The sequence below is a fragment of the Lepidochelys kempii genome, chromosome 1, assembly GCF_965140265.1.
Source record: "Lepidochelys kempii isolate rLepKem1 chromosome 1, rLepKem1.hap2, whole genome shotgun sequence".
Lineage (NCBI taxonomy): Eukaryota > Metazoa > Chordata > Testudines > Cheloniidae > Lepidochelys > Lepidochelys kempii.
In genome coordinates this window covers 43,447,024-43,459,928 of record NC_133256.1, presented here as the reverse complement: position 1 = coordinate 43,459,928, position 12,905 = coordinate 43,447,024, and the positions used below count along the sequence as shown (strand labels likewise).

The window sequence follows — 12,905 nt, the reverse complement described above, 5'->3', positions numbered from 1 at the left end:
GTACCAATTGGTGAGGATTATCATCAAGCCTTCCCCCAGGAAAAGGGGAGTAGGGCTTGGGGGGGGGGGATATTTTGGGGGAAGACGTCGCAAGTGGTCTCTTTCCCTGTTCTTTGTTTATAACGCTTGGTGGTGGCAGCATACTGTTCAAGGACAAGGCAAAGTTTGTACCTTGGGGGAGTTTTTAACCTAAGCTAGTAAGAATAAGCTTAGGGGGTCTTTCATGCAGGTCCCCACATCTGTACCCTAGAGTTCAAGTGGGGAAGGAACCTTGACAGGGGGAAAAGGACACTAACAGTTATTAAGGTTAATGTAGGAAAAAACTGTATACCATAACCTCCAAAAGTTGGCAAACAGACAGTAACTGAGGGACAGTCAGAGGTCGGGTTTTTCATACCCTCCCCATTCCAGAACACTGGATCAGAAACCTTATCTACCCTGAGTTCTTTTCCTAGTCTCCCACTGTTGCTATAGCTCCATCAGGGTTAGCAATGGTGGAAAAACTACTGAAGATCAGTTACTGGCATTTTTACTGTTATGAACAGGTCTAGATGACAGTGACCTATTACAATCGTGGGAGGTTATGAAAAAGCACAATGTAGACTCAACCTAAGGGATATTATGCATGAATGTCCACCAACGGTTTTTCCATTCTAAATGATTCTACAGTTCACGTTAGACACAAGACTCCTACAGTGAGGATCTGCAGAAGGTAATGTCATGAAGGAAAACTTTCAGCTACTATCCAGTTAGATGGAAGTTCATTTTATATGGATACATAGAGAAAACAACTATATTAAGTGCAAACGTTATTCTTTGGGTAACCTTTAGGAATTTTGTTGCATACTTGCACTGTGGAGAAATGCACATAAGTCATTCTAAAACTCTGTTCATGATGTATTAATAGAAGTTATGAGAGTTGGCACAGCATAAATTACTTTTTTTAAAAAATCAACAATGATGTCTGCAGAGTATGAACTCAGAACAGATATCAATGATACTTTCTGCATCTGTACATACGCTCTCTCCCAATTACCAGCATTTGTTTCAGACTTCACATCATATTTAATAAAATCTTAAAAGTTAAAAAAAAACCTCCAAATATCTGCAGAATCAGTATTAATCTACAAACTATAAAGAAACTATTTGTATGCTGCCCAACTTCAAGACAAAATGTGAAGCTAATGCTTAGCCAATTTCACACAAAGCCCATTTTGAAGCATCAGCACTCTGTTTAAGTTCTTTCAGGTAGTTCTACATACAACTAAGATCCTAGCAAACATAAAAAACTCCACAGGTTTGTAAAGAAAGTTGTTCTCCTACATATGACTGACTGACTATCAGTACTCACAAAAAAGCCACTAAATTTTTAAAACAATTACTTTGGCAATATGTAAATTACATACCTTGTATTTTAGGCTTAATAGTTCACATGTGTCATTGTGCTAAAACTTAAATGAATCTGACCTAAAATAGTTACTTAGTAAGCAATCCTTCATATCTTGCCACCTTAAAATATATAATTTAAAACATCAAAGATTATTACTTTTCCAAGTTATGCTTAGTCATATAAGTCCAATAAAGATCATAAATATGCAGAAAGAAAAGTGTTTTCAATATGTGTGGCCTATAAGTGTTGCTGGAATTAACACAGCTATTCTTAATCTCATATTAACATTCAAATTATTCCAAGACCCTTATTCTGATACTACACACATCTTTTACGAGTGGGAGCTGATATATATATATAAGCAGAGGAGAGTCCCCATAGTATTGAGAAAGCTAAACACTTCCACGAAGTGGAAATTAAAGATTTTTGAAAAAGATGAATCTAGACCCTTACCAGTATTTTGTATTTAGTTATACCTAAATTTAAGTAACATTAAGTTTAGGTTAAAGCCAGTCTGATTTGTGAAATGGGTAAAATTAAATATGGTGTCAGTTTAAGGGTTTACTGACAAGCACTGGGATTTATTGTTTGGTAGCATTTCAAAGGAGAACACATTCAGTTAACATTCATCTATTTAAAAATAGTTAGTACTTTAATATAACTTTAATCAATAGTTTGAAGAAATCAAATTTGCAAAATTATTCCGTTTCCTCTGCAAGAATGTCACATATCACAGCTGTTATAACAGCAAATAAATTAAAAGAACCATTCCAGACTTCCATTTTGATCCTTAACTTACTGCCTTTGGCTGAAATTTCTCATCTTTAGTCTCTTTCACTGATGTTTTCTGGGTCTTTTTGTTTGTTTTTGTTTTGTGGGTTGGTTTGTTTGGGGAGAATGAAGGAGACAGTTGACACTAGCAACAACAAAAAACAGTTTCTTGTGCTCTGAGAAATCAAATCCATTTTTCTGTTAAAAATAGACTACTGTGCTACCAGTGTCACTAATCACACTATGGGTTAGTTTCCAAATTATAAATTTGGCAGTTTCTAATGAAGATGTGAAAAAAAAAATCTGTGCACAAATTAAAAAACAGATAAGCAAGTGGATGTGATGCAGTTTCAGACAATATTTTCATTACTGCTCCCAAGCATCAACTCAGTTTTCTAGGGATAAGAAGTGAAAGAATGGCTACGACACTGAACTGTTTTGTAGTGTGTATTACCCCACTGTGTAGACAGAGTGTGATTTCTAAAGCCCACTAACATGTTGTACATTAACTGATCCAAGACCCTGCTGATGTACCCTAAATGTTTCCCAGCATGCTTTGACATACTATGTTAAAAGAAAGTGGGGAACTTTTAGTGTACGTGAGCAGGGTCTACTAGACCAGTTAATATGCAACATGGTGTGATTTCTCAAATGCACTTCCATTGCCACTCTATGTAGATAAGCCCTAAGACTCACGGTCCTGCTTTGAGCAGGATGTTGGACTAGATGACCTCTCTTCCAACCCTAATCTTCTTTGATACTATATCTGGGTTCAATTCCTAGCACTGACACAGGCTTCCTGTGTGATTATGGGTGCACTCTCTATGCCTCAGTTCCCTGTCTGTAAAATGGGGGTAACAATATTCCACTTCTACCACTTTTTGTTCCCCTAACCAATTTAGATGGTAAATTCTTTGGGGGAAGGGACTGCCTCTTGCTCTGTGCTTGTCCAGTTCCTCACACAATGGGGCCCTCCAACCACCACCACAATACATATAAAGATAAACAAAAGCAATTGTCTGGAAAACGCACATTCATATACTGATCTCTCTAAACAGAGAGAATGTATCCAGATCCCTAAACTTAAGACTACCACTAGATGTCAGATATATCAATTAAAACAATGAGCCCCAGATTTCCTACTTCTCGTGAAGGATGTCCTGCTGGCATTGAGAAGATCAACAGAGCTCAACGTCATTGTAGCAAAGCATGCTGAACACACAAAATATAATATATTACTAGCATAAGTGGTGTAACTCACCACTGACAATAGCTGTGAATTGGCTGCACAAGATAGTGAACTATGTTCACTCTGTCCATACCAGTGGTGCTACCATTTTCAAAAACTTGAAGGCACTATATTGTGAAATACGGATTAATGTAGCCTGTTAAAAAAAACAAACAAAAATGAAGTACTAGGCAATCTGTTTTAGCATACAGCATGGTAGTACGTAGACACCACACAGAGACACTACTGCAAGAGCAGAATACTAGCCAGAACTACAAAAACATTTCTTGCCCACCCCTTCCCACAAGCAGGAGAGGGAGATTTGGGAAAGCATACTGTAGGAGGATTCAGAACCAACACAGAGATCTGACTGTATGCACTACACAACTTTTTTTTAAATCCCTACCAATAAGCTCAGGGAATCAGGGCACTCACTATCCTACACCCATTAACTTAAATTAGAGCAAGATCAGGCTCTCAGAGCAGAAGCCCTAAACTTAAAAGGGAAGATTTTCAAAGACACAGGCAACAGTTAGGTACCAACTCTCACTGACTGTCAATGGGAATTAGGTGCCTAACTACTATTAGTTCCTTTTAAAGTCTCCTCAGAAGAGTCTATTCTACTGAGGTACTTATACTGCCCTCCTAAACACAGCATGAGTGTCATCCAGAAGTGTATTAAGCAACATGACTAGCACCTGTCGCATGTAGTTCTTCCTTCTTTCTCCCCGCAATGGAAAATTGTGTGAGGATTATGTATTATTTAATATATTAAACACTATGCTTACATGTATCATGTGTTTATATTAATAAAGGCAAGGTTGAGCAAGAGTGCTTTGCACTTGGAGCAGAAGGTGGTGAAGTTTGCGGTTGGTCTCAGATGCTGAATGATTTCATTCTACAGTTCTGGAACCACCCTCGAGGAAAGCCACATGTCCTGCACAGAAAAGTCTTAACTTGAGGTAGACAATCCTATTGTGCCGGAGAAGCAGGGCTGTTGACAGCAGTTGTTATCCATAGTATCTTATGCATGTGCTTCACAGCTTGCAGGATCACAAAATTGTTTAAAAAAAAAAATCAGAGGAATCACAATGCAATAATATTTGGAAGCTAACCTTATGCAACATACATGAACAAGAAAAATGTAATCAAAAGGCAATATTATTAAATCAACTAATAATTTGTCAGTGCAGAACTGAAATACTTACACAGCACTTCTACCCAGGAATCTTATGCTATGTCCAACATTGTTGTAGTTAAGCATTAGCCCCATTTCACAGATGGAGAAAGTGATGCACGGAGAGTATGTCTATACTACAGTGGGATCAAGCTGCTCAGAGCAGTAGACAAACTGGCACTAATGGGGCTTGAGATACCATGCTAAAAATAGCAGCGTGGATGTTCCCGCTCCAGTGGTAGCTTGGGCTCTCAAGCCCACCTGACTCCAGGAGTCTGGATACTCAGGTATCTAATCTAAGGGCAAGTCTACACTACAGCACTACACTGACCCAGCTGCACGGATGCAACTGCTTAGCTGCAGCACATCTGGTGAAGACTAGCTATACCAACAAGACAGCGCTCTCCCGTCAGCATAATTACTCCATCTCCGCAGAGGCAGAAGCTATGTCGGCGGGAGAGCATCTCCCACCTACATAGCGATGGTGTGGACAGCGCTTCAGTCGATGTAACTTGCATCACTTGGGGGGCAGGACGTAAATGACGTAAAGTGAGTGACGTAAATTACATTGACTTACACTGCAGAATAGACCAGCCACAAGTCTCAGTTGGAACCAGCCCCACATCCACACTGCTATTTTTAGAAATTAATATTCAACTTTTTTAAAAAAAAAACACAACTTCTGTGAAAGTTTTTAAACTACTTTTGTTACAAGTAACACCTACTACCACTACTGTATGTGAAAAATGAGAGGAAAAAGTATTCCTCTATTTTTTCAGTTTATTTTGTGCATTTGATACGCTGGGTATATTGAGCTCACAGCTCTCCTGCATGGTCAATTTGTCTCCCAAATTTTTGAATAGATCTTTCACACAGCAAGGCACGAAGAGAAAAGTATTTTTCAAAAGGGAAATGCAACTGCAAAACCACAAAAGCTGACAGAAGGAATATTCAAACTGGTTTTAAACTGCCTAGAATTCAAGACATCAGTGTGTCTTTAAGAGACCAATTAGATTCCTGTTAAGTATTACCACTAACTTCAAAGGGACCTAAGTAAATAAGCCAAAGACATATAATAAGCTGGTGGCAGAGAGCGAAATCAGAAGCCAAACGAGCCTTTTGTACTCTCACCACTAAACCACACTTCCTCCCACACAAAAAAGAAACAAACAGATTTCTAACAACCAGCTGCTCCGATAAACCCACAGGTCGCTTTTGAGAAATCCGGAGGGGCAGTTTGCGGACATCTCAAATGCGCATTTTAGGAAATAAAACCTGTTTTTAAAACTCACAAATAACGAGCGTGAAGGGAGCCAGCGGGCAACGGGCAGCACCTCCGGGGGCGCAGATTCACGAGCCCCGGCCGCAGTGAGGGGCACCCGGCACGGCAGCGGCTAGCGGCTGGGGAGGCGTTCAGGGCGCGAGAGAGTGGCCGGGATCGGGGTTGACACTATTCTCCACCCGCACCACACACACACACACACACCCCCTCCCGTCCTTGCGGGGGGGGCGCCGGCTCGGGTCTCCCGGGCGAAGGCGAAGCGTGGGGCCGGGGTCCTCCTTTCCCTCAGCCGGGGCCTGGGATCCAGCTCCGCTCCCCCCACAGCCCTCGCCCCTCCGCGGGCCGGGCACCAGCAGCAGCGGGGGAGGGGGAGAAGGGGGGGAGAGCGCCCCTCACAGCCCCACCCGCTCCGGGAGGGAGGGGCGCGGGTCCGGCAGGAGGCCGGGAGCCGGCAGGGGGATGAGGGGGATTATCTCCCCGGGCTGGCGGGGCGGGCCGGAGCGAACCCACCACCCCTGGCGGAGTCTCCCTCGGCGGCAGCTGGTCGCTCACTGGGGAGGGGAAGGGAGGGGGGGCCGCTCCGGACAAACCCCCAGTACCCGCCGCGAAGGATGCGCGTTCTGGGTCGCCGTACCCCCGGCCGCGGCGCGCGCCACCCGCACTCACCTCGCGCCGGGCCCCCACCCGCCTCTGTAGGCAACCGCCGTGCGAAGGACTTCTCTTGTCTTGCCCCGTGTCCGAGACCCCCACCACTGGCGCCCCGCCCCAAGACACGCCCACTCACCCCCAAGCCGAGGGGGCGGGGCAAGGTCCACCAATGGGACTCAGGATTCGCACGTACACAAAATGATTGGCGTGCGCCGTGACCAATGGGGAAGCCGGAGACTGCGGTTGGGGGGATAGAGAGGCTGCCTGTCACTCAAATGGCCCCAGCGGGGAGCCCTGAGTGACCTGCCCAGGGAGTGGACCCTGCGGGAACGGCGAGGAGGACTCCTGGTGCACAGAAGCGGGCGCCCCCCTGCGGGATCCCAGCGCAATCCGTTCTTCTCTCCCCCCCCCCACGGCACAGTGACCAGGACCTCTCACCACCACAAACACAGCACCCCCCCCCGCACAGTTACCAGCCCCCCAGTCGCCAGAGCTGCTCCCCCTACACACATAAAGTTACCAGTCCCCAGCCCCAGGTTGCCAGGACCATCCCCCCCACACACACACACACACAGAGTTATCAGCCCTTCTCACACACCCCCCACACTCCCCATTACTGGGGGTGCTTCCACAGTTACCAGTTCCCCCCGCCACACACACAGCTACAAGAGCCACCCCCACTTTCCCCCACACGCAGAGTTTCAAGGGACCCCCCAGTTACCAGGGCCCCTACCTCTTCCACAAACACACAACACACCTCTACCAGGGACACCTGCCCTCCCCTCCATAAGCACAGTTACCAGGGGCCCTTTCTGCTGAAACCCCTATTTAAATACAACCACCACAGTCATTTGGAGTTGCCACAGGCCCCATCAGTATCTCCACCACAATCCCTTCTACAGATCCCCAATCCCTCCCTTTACCAGGGCCCCGCACAGCCTCCTCCTCTCCATTTCCAGGGTTTCCCCCACAGACCCAGTTAGGGTGACCAGATAGTGTGAAAAATCGGGACGGGGGTAATAGGAGCCTATATAAGAAAAAGCCCCAAATCTCTGGACGGTCCCTATAAAATCGGGACATCTGGTCACCCTAGACCCAGTCCTGGAATCTCTCATCCCATCCCAGTTACTAAAACCTCCCAGTTACCAGGGTTCCACATGCAGATACTCCCCCACCTCAATTCCGGGGCCAATGAGACTGGGAGGGCTCCTTGTTGCACAGTTGCAGGGAGCCCATAGGACCTTGTGGCCCTGGCCCGGCCAGCAGGATGCAATGTGAGAGCTGCAGCTGCTGACACAGTATGAACAATATTTCCTTCTTTGCTGGGGTTTTGTCCTTTGTAGTTAGTCCTGTAACTGGGTCTTTTGTTTCTCAGTGCAAAGCCCTTTATAAAACATTAAGTCAGACTCTATCATGTGAGTGAGATTTTGGAGAGGGGGAAAAACAACTGCCAAATGAACTTTAATGGTTCAGGGCACTTTATTAAATAATCACCGCTGAAAATAGAGGATTAATGAAAGACATCTTAAATCAAAGGTTTCAGAGTAACAGCCGTGTTAGTCTGTCTTTGCAAAAAGAAAAGGAGTACTTGTGGCACCTTAGAGACTAACCAATTTATTTGAGCGTGAGCTACAGCTCACTTCATCGGATGCATACTGTGGAAACTGCAGAAGACATTATATATACACACAGAGACCATGAAACAATACCTCCTCCCACCCCACTCTCCTGCTGGTAATAGCTTATCTAAAGTGATCATCAAGTTGGACCATTTCCAGCACAAATCCAGGTTTTCTCACCCTCTTCCCCCCCCCCCCCCACAATTTAGGCTTAGAGACTGGGAGTGGCTAAGTCATTATGCAAGGTAGCCTATTTCCCCTTGTTTTTTTCTAACACCCCCTCCCCCCCGACGTTCTGGTTAAACTTGGATTTATGCTGGAAATGGCCCACCTTGATTATCATGCACATTGTAAGGAGAGTGGTCAGTTTGGATGAGCTATTGCCGGCAGGAGAGTGAGTTTGTGTGTGTATGGGGTGGGGGGTGAGAAAACCTGGATTTGTGCTGGAAATGGCCCACCTTGATTATCATGCACATTGTAGGGAGAGTGGGCGCTTTGGATGAGCCATTACCAGCAGGAGAGTGAGTTTGTGTGTGTGGTTTTTGGAGGGGGGTGGGGGGGTGAGAAAACCTGGATTTGTGGTGGAAATGGCCCACCTTGATTATCATACACATTTTAAAGAGAGTGGTCACTTTGGATGGGCTATTACCAGCAGGAGAGTGAGTTTGTGGGGGGGGGCGGAGGGTGAGAAAACCTGGATTTGTGCTGGAAATGGCCCAACTTGATGATCACTTTAGATAAGCTGTTACCAGCAGGAGAGTGGGGTAGGAGGAGGTATTGTTTCATGGTCTCTGTGTATATATAATGTCTTCTGCAGTTTCCACAGTATGCATCCGATGAAGTGAGCTGTAGCTCACGAAAGCTCATGTTCAAATAAATTGGTTAGTCTCTAAGGTGCCACAAGTACTCCTTTTCTTAAATCAAAGGGTACTCAACCTTTTCACGCAACTGCAAGTTTACTCAGCTGAAACCCCAGCTGTACTATCTAGAGCAGTGGTTCTCAAACTCTTTTCATGGACCACTTGAAAATTGCTGAGTGTCTCGGCGGACCACTGAATGATCTTTCCAAATGTTGTTTGTACTGTTAGCTAACTATTGTAAAGTGCTTTGGATAAAAGAGCTATATTAAAAAAATAATTAACGTTTTTTTGTTCTACAAATAAAAGCACACAACTCATATTTTAATATCCGTAGTCTTACCTTTCTAATGCAATAGATGTGCCCTTTTTCCCCAGCCGCTGCAGCCCCTGAGCTGGGGCTGGGAAGGAGGGGGGGTCTCTCACTGGCAGCTGCAACTCTGGAGCTGGGGAAAGTCACCTCTTTCTCTGGCCGCCGCAGCCCTGCACATCCCAAATTCCCCCACCCCCTCTTCTCACCCCATTGTCCCTCCCACCTATTTCCCCCACCTCACCCCACTGCCCCCTCCCACCTACCCCCTATTCCCCCCAAGGCCACCACCTCACTTTACATGTGCATCTTCTCCAGGGTCCAGGCACCTAATTAGTGGAGCTACACCTGCATGGCTCCACTAATTAGGTGGGTGGCCCTTCATTCTTTCATGTGCAGCCGCCCAGGCGTGCACCTTAGTGGGAACTATCTGCAGCCACCTGAATGGAGCTCGTGGACCACAGTTTGAGAAACTCTGATCTAGAGTCTACCAGCTCACATTTCAGATATACATACTTCTCTCCATAGTGGGAACAGAGTACAAAACTGGGGTTTGGAGCACATCATTCTCCAATACAGGATAAAGCTCACACAACTACATGAGAAGCAGGTAGCAGAGGGGCTGGGCCCTATATAAACCACAATGGCCTTGATTCTTCCACATTTATTATTAAATAATATCTTATGCAAGTGTTTCCATTAATTTTGGAAGGATGGCTTGGATATTAAGATTCTACTCAGTGTAAAGACAGCAGAATCAGGCCCTAAGATATAGAAGTTGAACCTAGGGTCAGAAAAGCTGGAAGTACCAATAATATTAGGAACCAGCAGTTGGGAACCATTGATCTAACTCTCCAAGGTTATGGGATAAAAACCAATAAGCAGAATGGCTTTTTACATTTTTCAGTACAGATGATGGCAGCTTTAAAATCACTGATGCAAAACAGACAGAAGGCTAAGTGTCATTAGGCAACATCACTTACGTGGGGGAAAGAGATGGCCTCTTCCTCAATATCAGGGTCCAATGGGGCAAAAATCGTTAGAGAGGATGGTCAGAAGGTTTTGAGAAGAAATCGTTTTGTTAAAAAGGTGATTGCTTCCCCTAACACATACAGCAAAAGAGAAAATTATTCAGAGACAGTATCACAAGACAGCTGGAAAATTACTCAGCATTGTTAAAACACTAGTACATTAGCACTGGTTCAGTAATATTTTATAGTGGCATTGAGATTCTAGGGTTTAAGAAACATTAATTTTAAATGGATCTATTACTACCAGTAATTTTTCTCTGCTACAGCAATAGAAACTGTAAATATTCTGCATGAAACAAGAAATTAATGCATATTTATTCCATCCAGTTTCCAGTCTCCTGGATTTCTTCTCAGCTCACATTCTTCTTTTCATACTTTAGTGACATTGTTGTACCAACTTGTTTTTTACAATAATTTCTAAATGTTTGTAGAAGTGTAAATCAGAAGCAGTTTTCACATTGCTATTTTGACCTGGTCTTAGAATTTGCTAATAATGCAAACTGCCAAGGCACTTGTATTTAGTCTGTCCTACATTTATAACTTACTTTGTATTAAGTAAGGGATAAAACTTTGTATTAAGGGATAAAAATTGCAGGATAAATTATTTGCAATGACTCATTCAACCAGTTCTAGTTATAGGTATTGTTATTTTGGGGTGAAATCCTTCAGTCCTAGTTTCAGGAAAACCCTCTGGAACTAATGTCTGCAGGTCTGGGCTATTAAGAGATGTCCAGGACCAGGGGCTTGACCCTCCAAAAGTAAAACTCCCAGTGGCCTCAATGGATGCTGCAATTGGAAGTGATAATGCAGGAATATTAGACATCAAGACTGAGATATATTAACAGAGCTATTTGTGGAAGTGTGCATGATAAGCTGTTTGCAATGCAACTGACTCAGCTCAGCATTATGAGGCCCTCACTTTCTTAAATTGTATATTTCACACAAAAATATAACATTAAATAACACTTCTGAAGTCTGTTCTCTGCTGTAGCTTATAAAAACAGTTTTTATAGACAACAATATTCAGTATCATGAAAGTATAACGTTGCTGAGTAATGTTAAAATAACCAACCTTACCACAAATGATACAATCCCCTGAAAATCATTACAGTGCCTCTTATTATTAATAGAACATCGTTATGTCTCAGAAGTGTTTAGTGTTGAATCAGCATTTGAAATAAATTGCTTTTTCCTCCAGCCACACCCTACTAAAAGGCCTCCATGTCTTCACTGAGGAAATTGATTTAGTACAACTAGAAGATACTTGCAATGCACAATATAAGATGCATTACCACATTGTGGATTACTACATATGCATTAGAGGAATTTAGTTTTCAGGGCTGGTTTTCCTTAGCTTTTATAAGTATATCCATATTAAAGAAAGCCAAAGGCAAATTTTTATGACTTTTATGACTTTTCACTGACTATTCTGTAATTTTATTTGCAATTTTTTCTTCACTACTTCTCCACATTTGTGCACTCAAATTACTGGAATATGGAGAAACTAGTAAATTATATTAAGATGAGATTCAACTAGGTCCTTAGTAGAAAGATATAAATGTGAAGTGGCATTATTTAATCTCATTTGTAACTGATCTTGTGAAAAAATGCAGAAAAGCAAGAACAAAAGGTAAGACCAACAATTTTTCAATCCACATGCTTTCATCAACTGCACAAGATCTGTAATTATACAAGTAATGAGTAAGGCCCATGAGGTTAATCTCATACAAAGTATTTACAATTTAAAGCACTGTACATTATTTCTCTAGGCTAGCTCCAGGGTCCATCAGTGTTCTGTGTTAGGATATCATAAGAGGTGGGAACCAGTGGTCTGTAGCAGGAACAAACATAGTGCTACAAAACCATTAAGAACCTATCTGTTGAGCAGACTCCCTTTTTAAAAATAAACATGAAAAACCACCCATCCAAGCTCATGGTCAATCAGGAGATATTCAAGAACAAAAATAAACCCTGTGGAATATAGGAATCACCAAACCATGAAACACCTATGGTCCAATTAGTGCAGTAGCCATCTTGGATAGCAGATAGTACCAGATGCTACAGAGGAAGGTACAAGAAATTCCACAGAGGACAAGTGTGGAATAACTTACTTAAAGAAGTCTCTTCCTAACACCCACCCATTACTGGTTGGCTTATGAAGAATGAGGTTTATATCACATATAAAAAAACGTGTTCGTTTCAGTTGTCTATGTTTGAATCTTTCTTGGAGAGAAAGAACACACTTTTGTCTAGTAAGAGATTTGGTGGGAGGGGATTCATTGACATTGTAGCAACCTCCTTTCCCCCAGAATTGGTCATCAAAACAAAGTAAGACCCAGAAGGATCAGGAAAGGATTACTGTGTCTATAATAAATATGCACCAGTTGGGATCTCCAAGATTCATAAAAATGAGAGGAAAAAGAGATAATTTAGTCCATCTGCTGCTAATGCAAGATTACTCTATGTAGTACATTTTCCAGTATTCTGTCCAATCTAGTTCCCAATGTCCCAAGTGACAGGGGTCCCAGTACTTCCCTTGGTAAAACAGTTCCATGGCCTCATAAATCTCACTGACTAGATATTCAACCTATA

At 43.2% G+C, this 12,905-nt stretch overlaps 1 protein-coding gene across 4 annotated transcripts in view; it reads right to left on the bottom strand.

Moving 5' to 3' along the window:
* WASF3 (WASP family member 3) overlaps nucleotides 1-6,594 on the bottom strand; it is a 142,467-nt gene extending 135,873 nt beyond the window's left edge. For 2 of the 4 annotated variants that reach the window (XM_073340447.1, XM_073340475.1), the window contains exon 1: nucleotides 6,515-6,594. The gene's annotated coding sequence lies outside the window, so the exon portion shown is untranslated. The remainder of the gene's footprint in view (nucleotides 1-6,514) is intronic. The other 2 variants (XM_073340456.1, XM_073340466.1) reach the window with 1 other exon arrangement.
* Nucleotides 6,595-12,905: the final 6,311 nt, after the last annotated feature.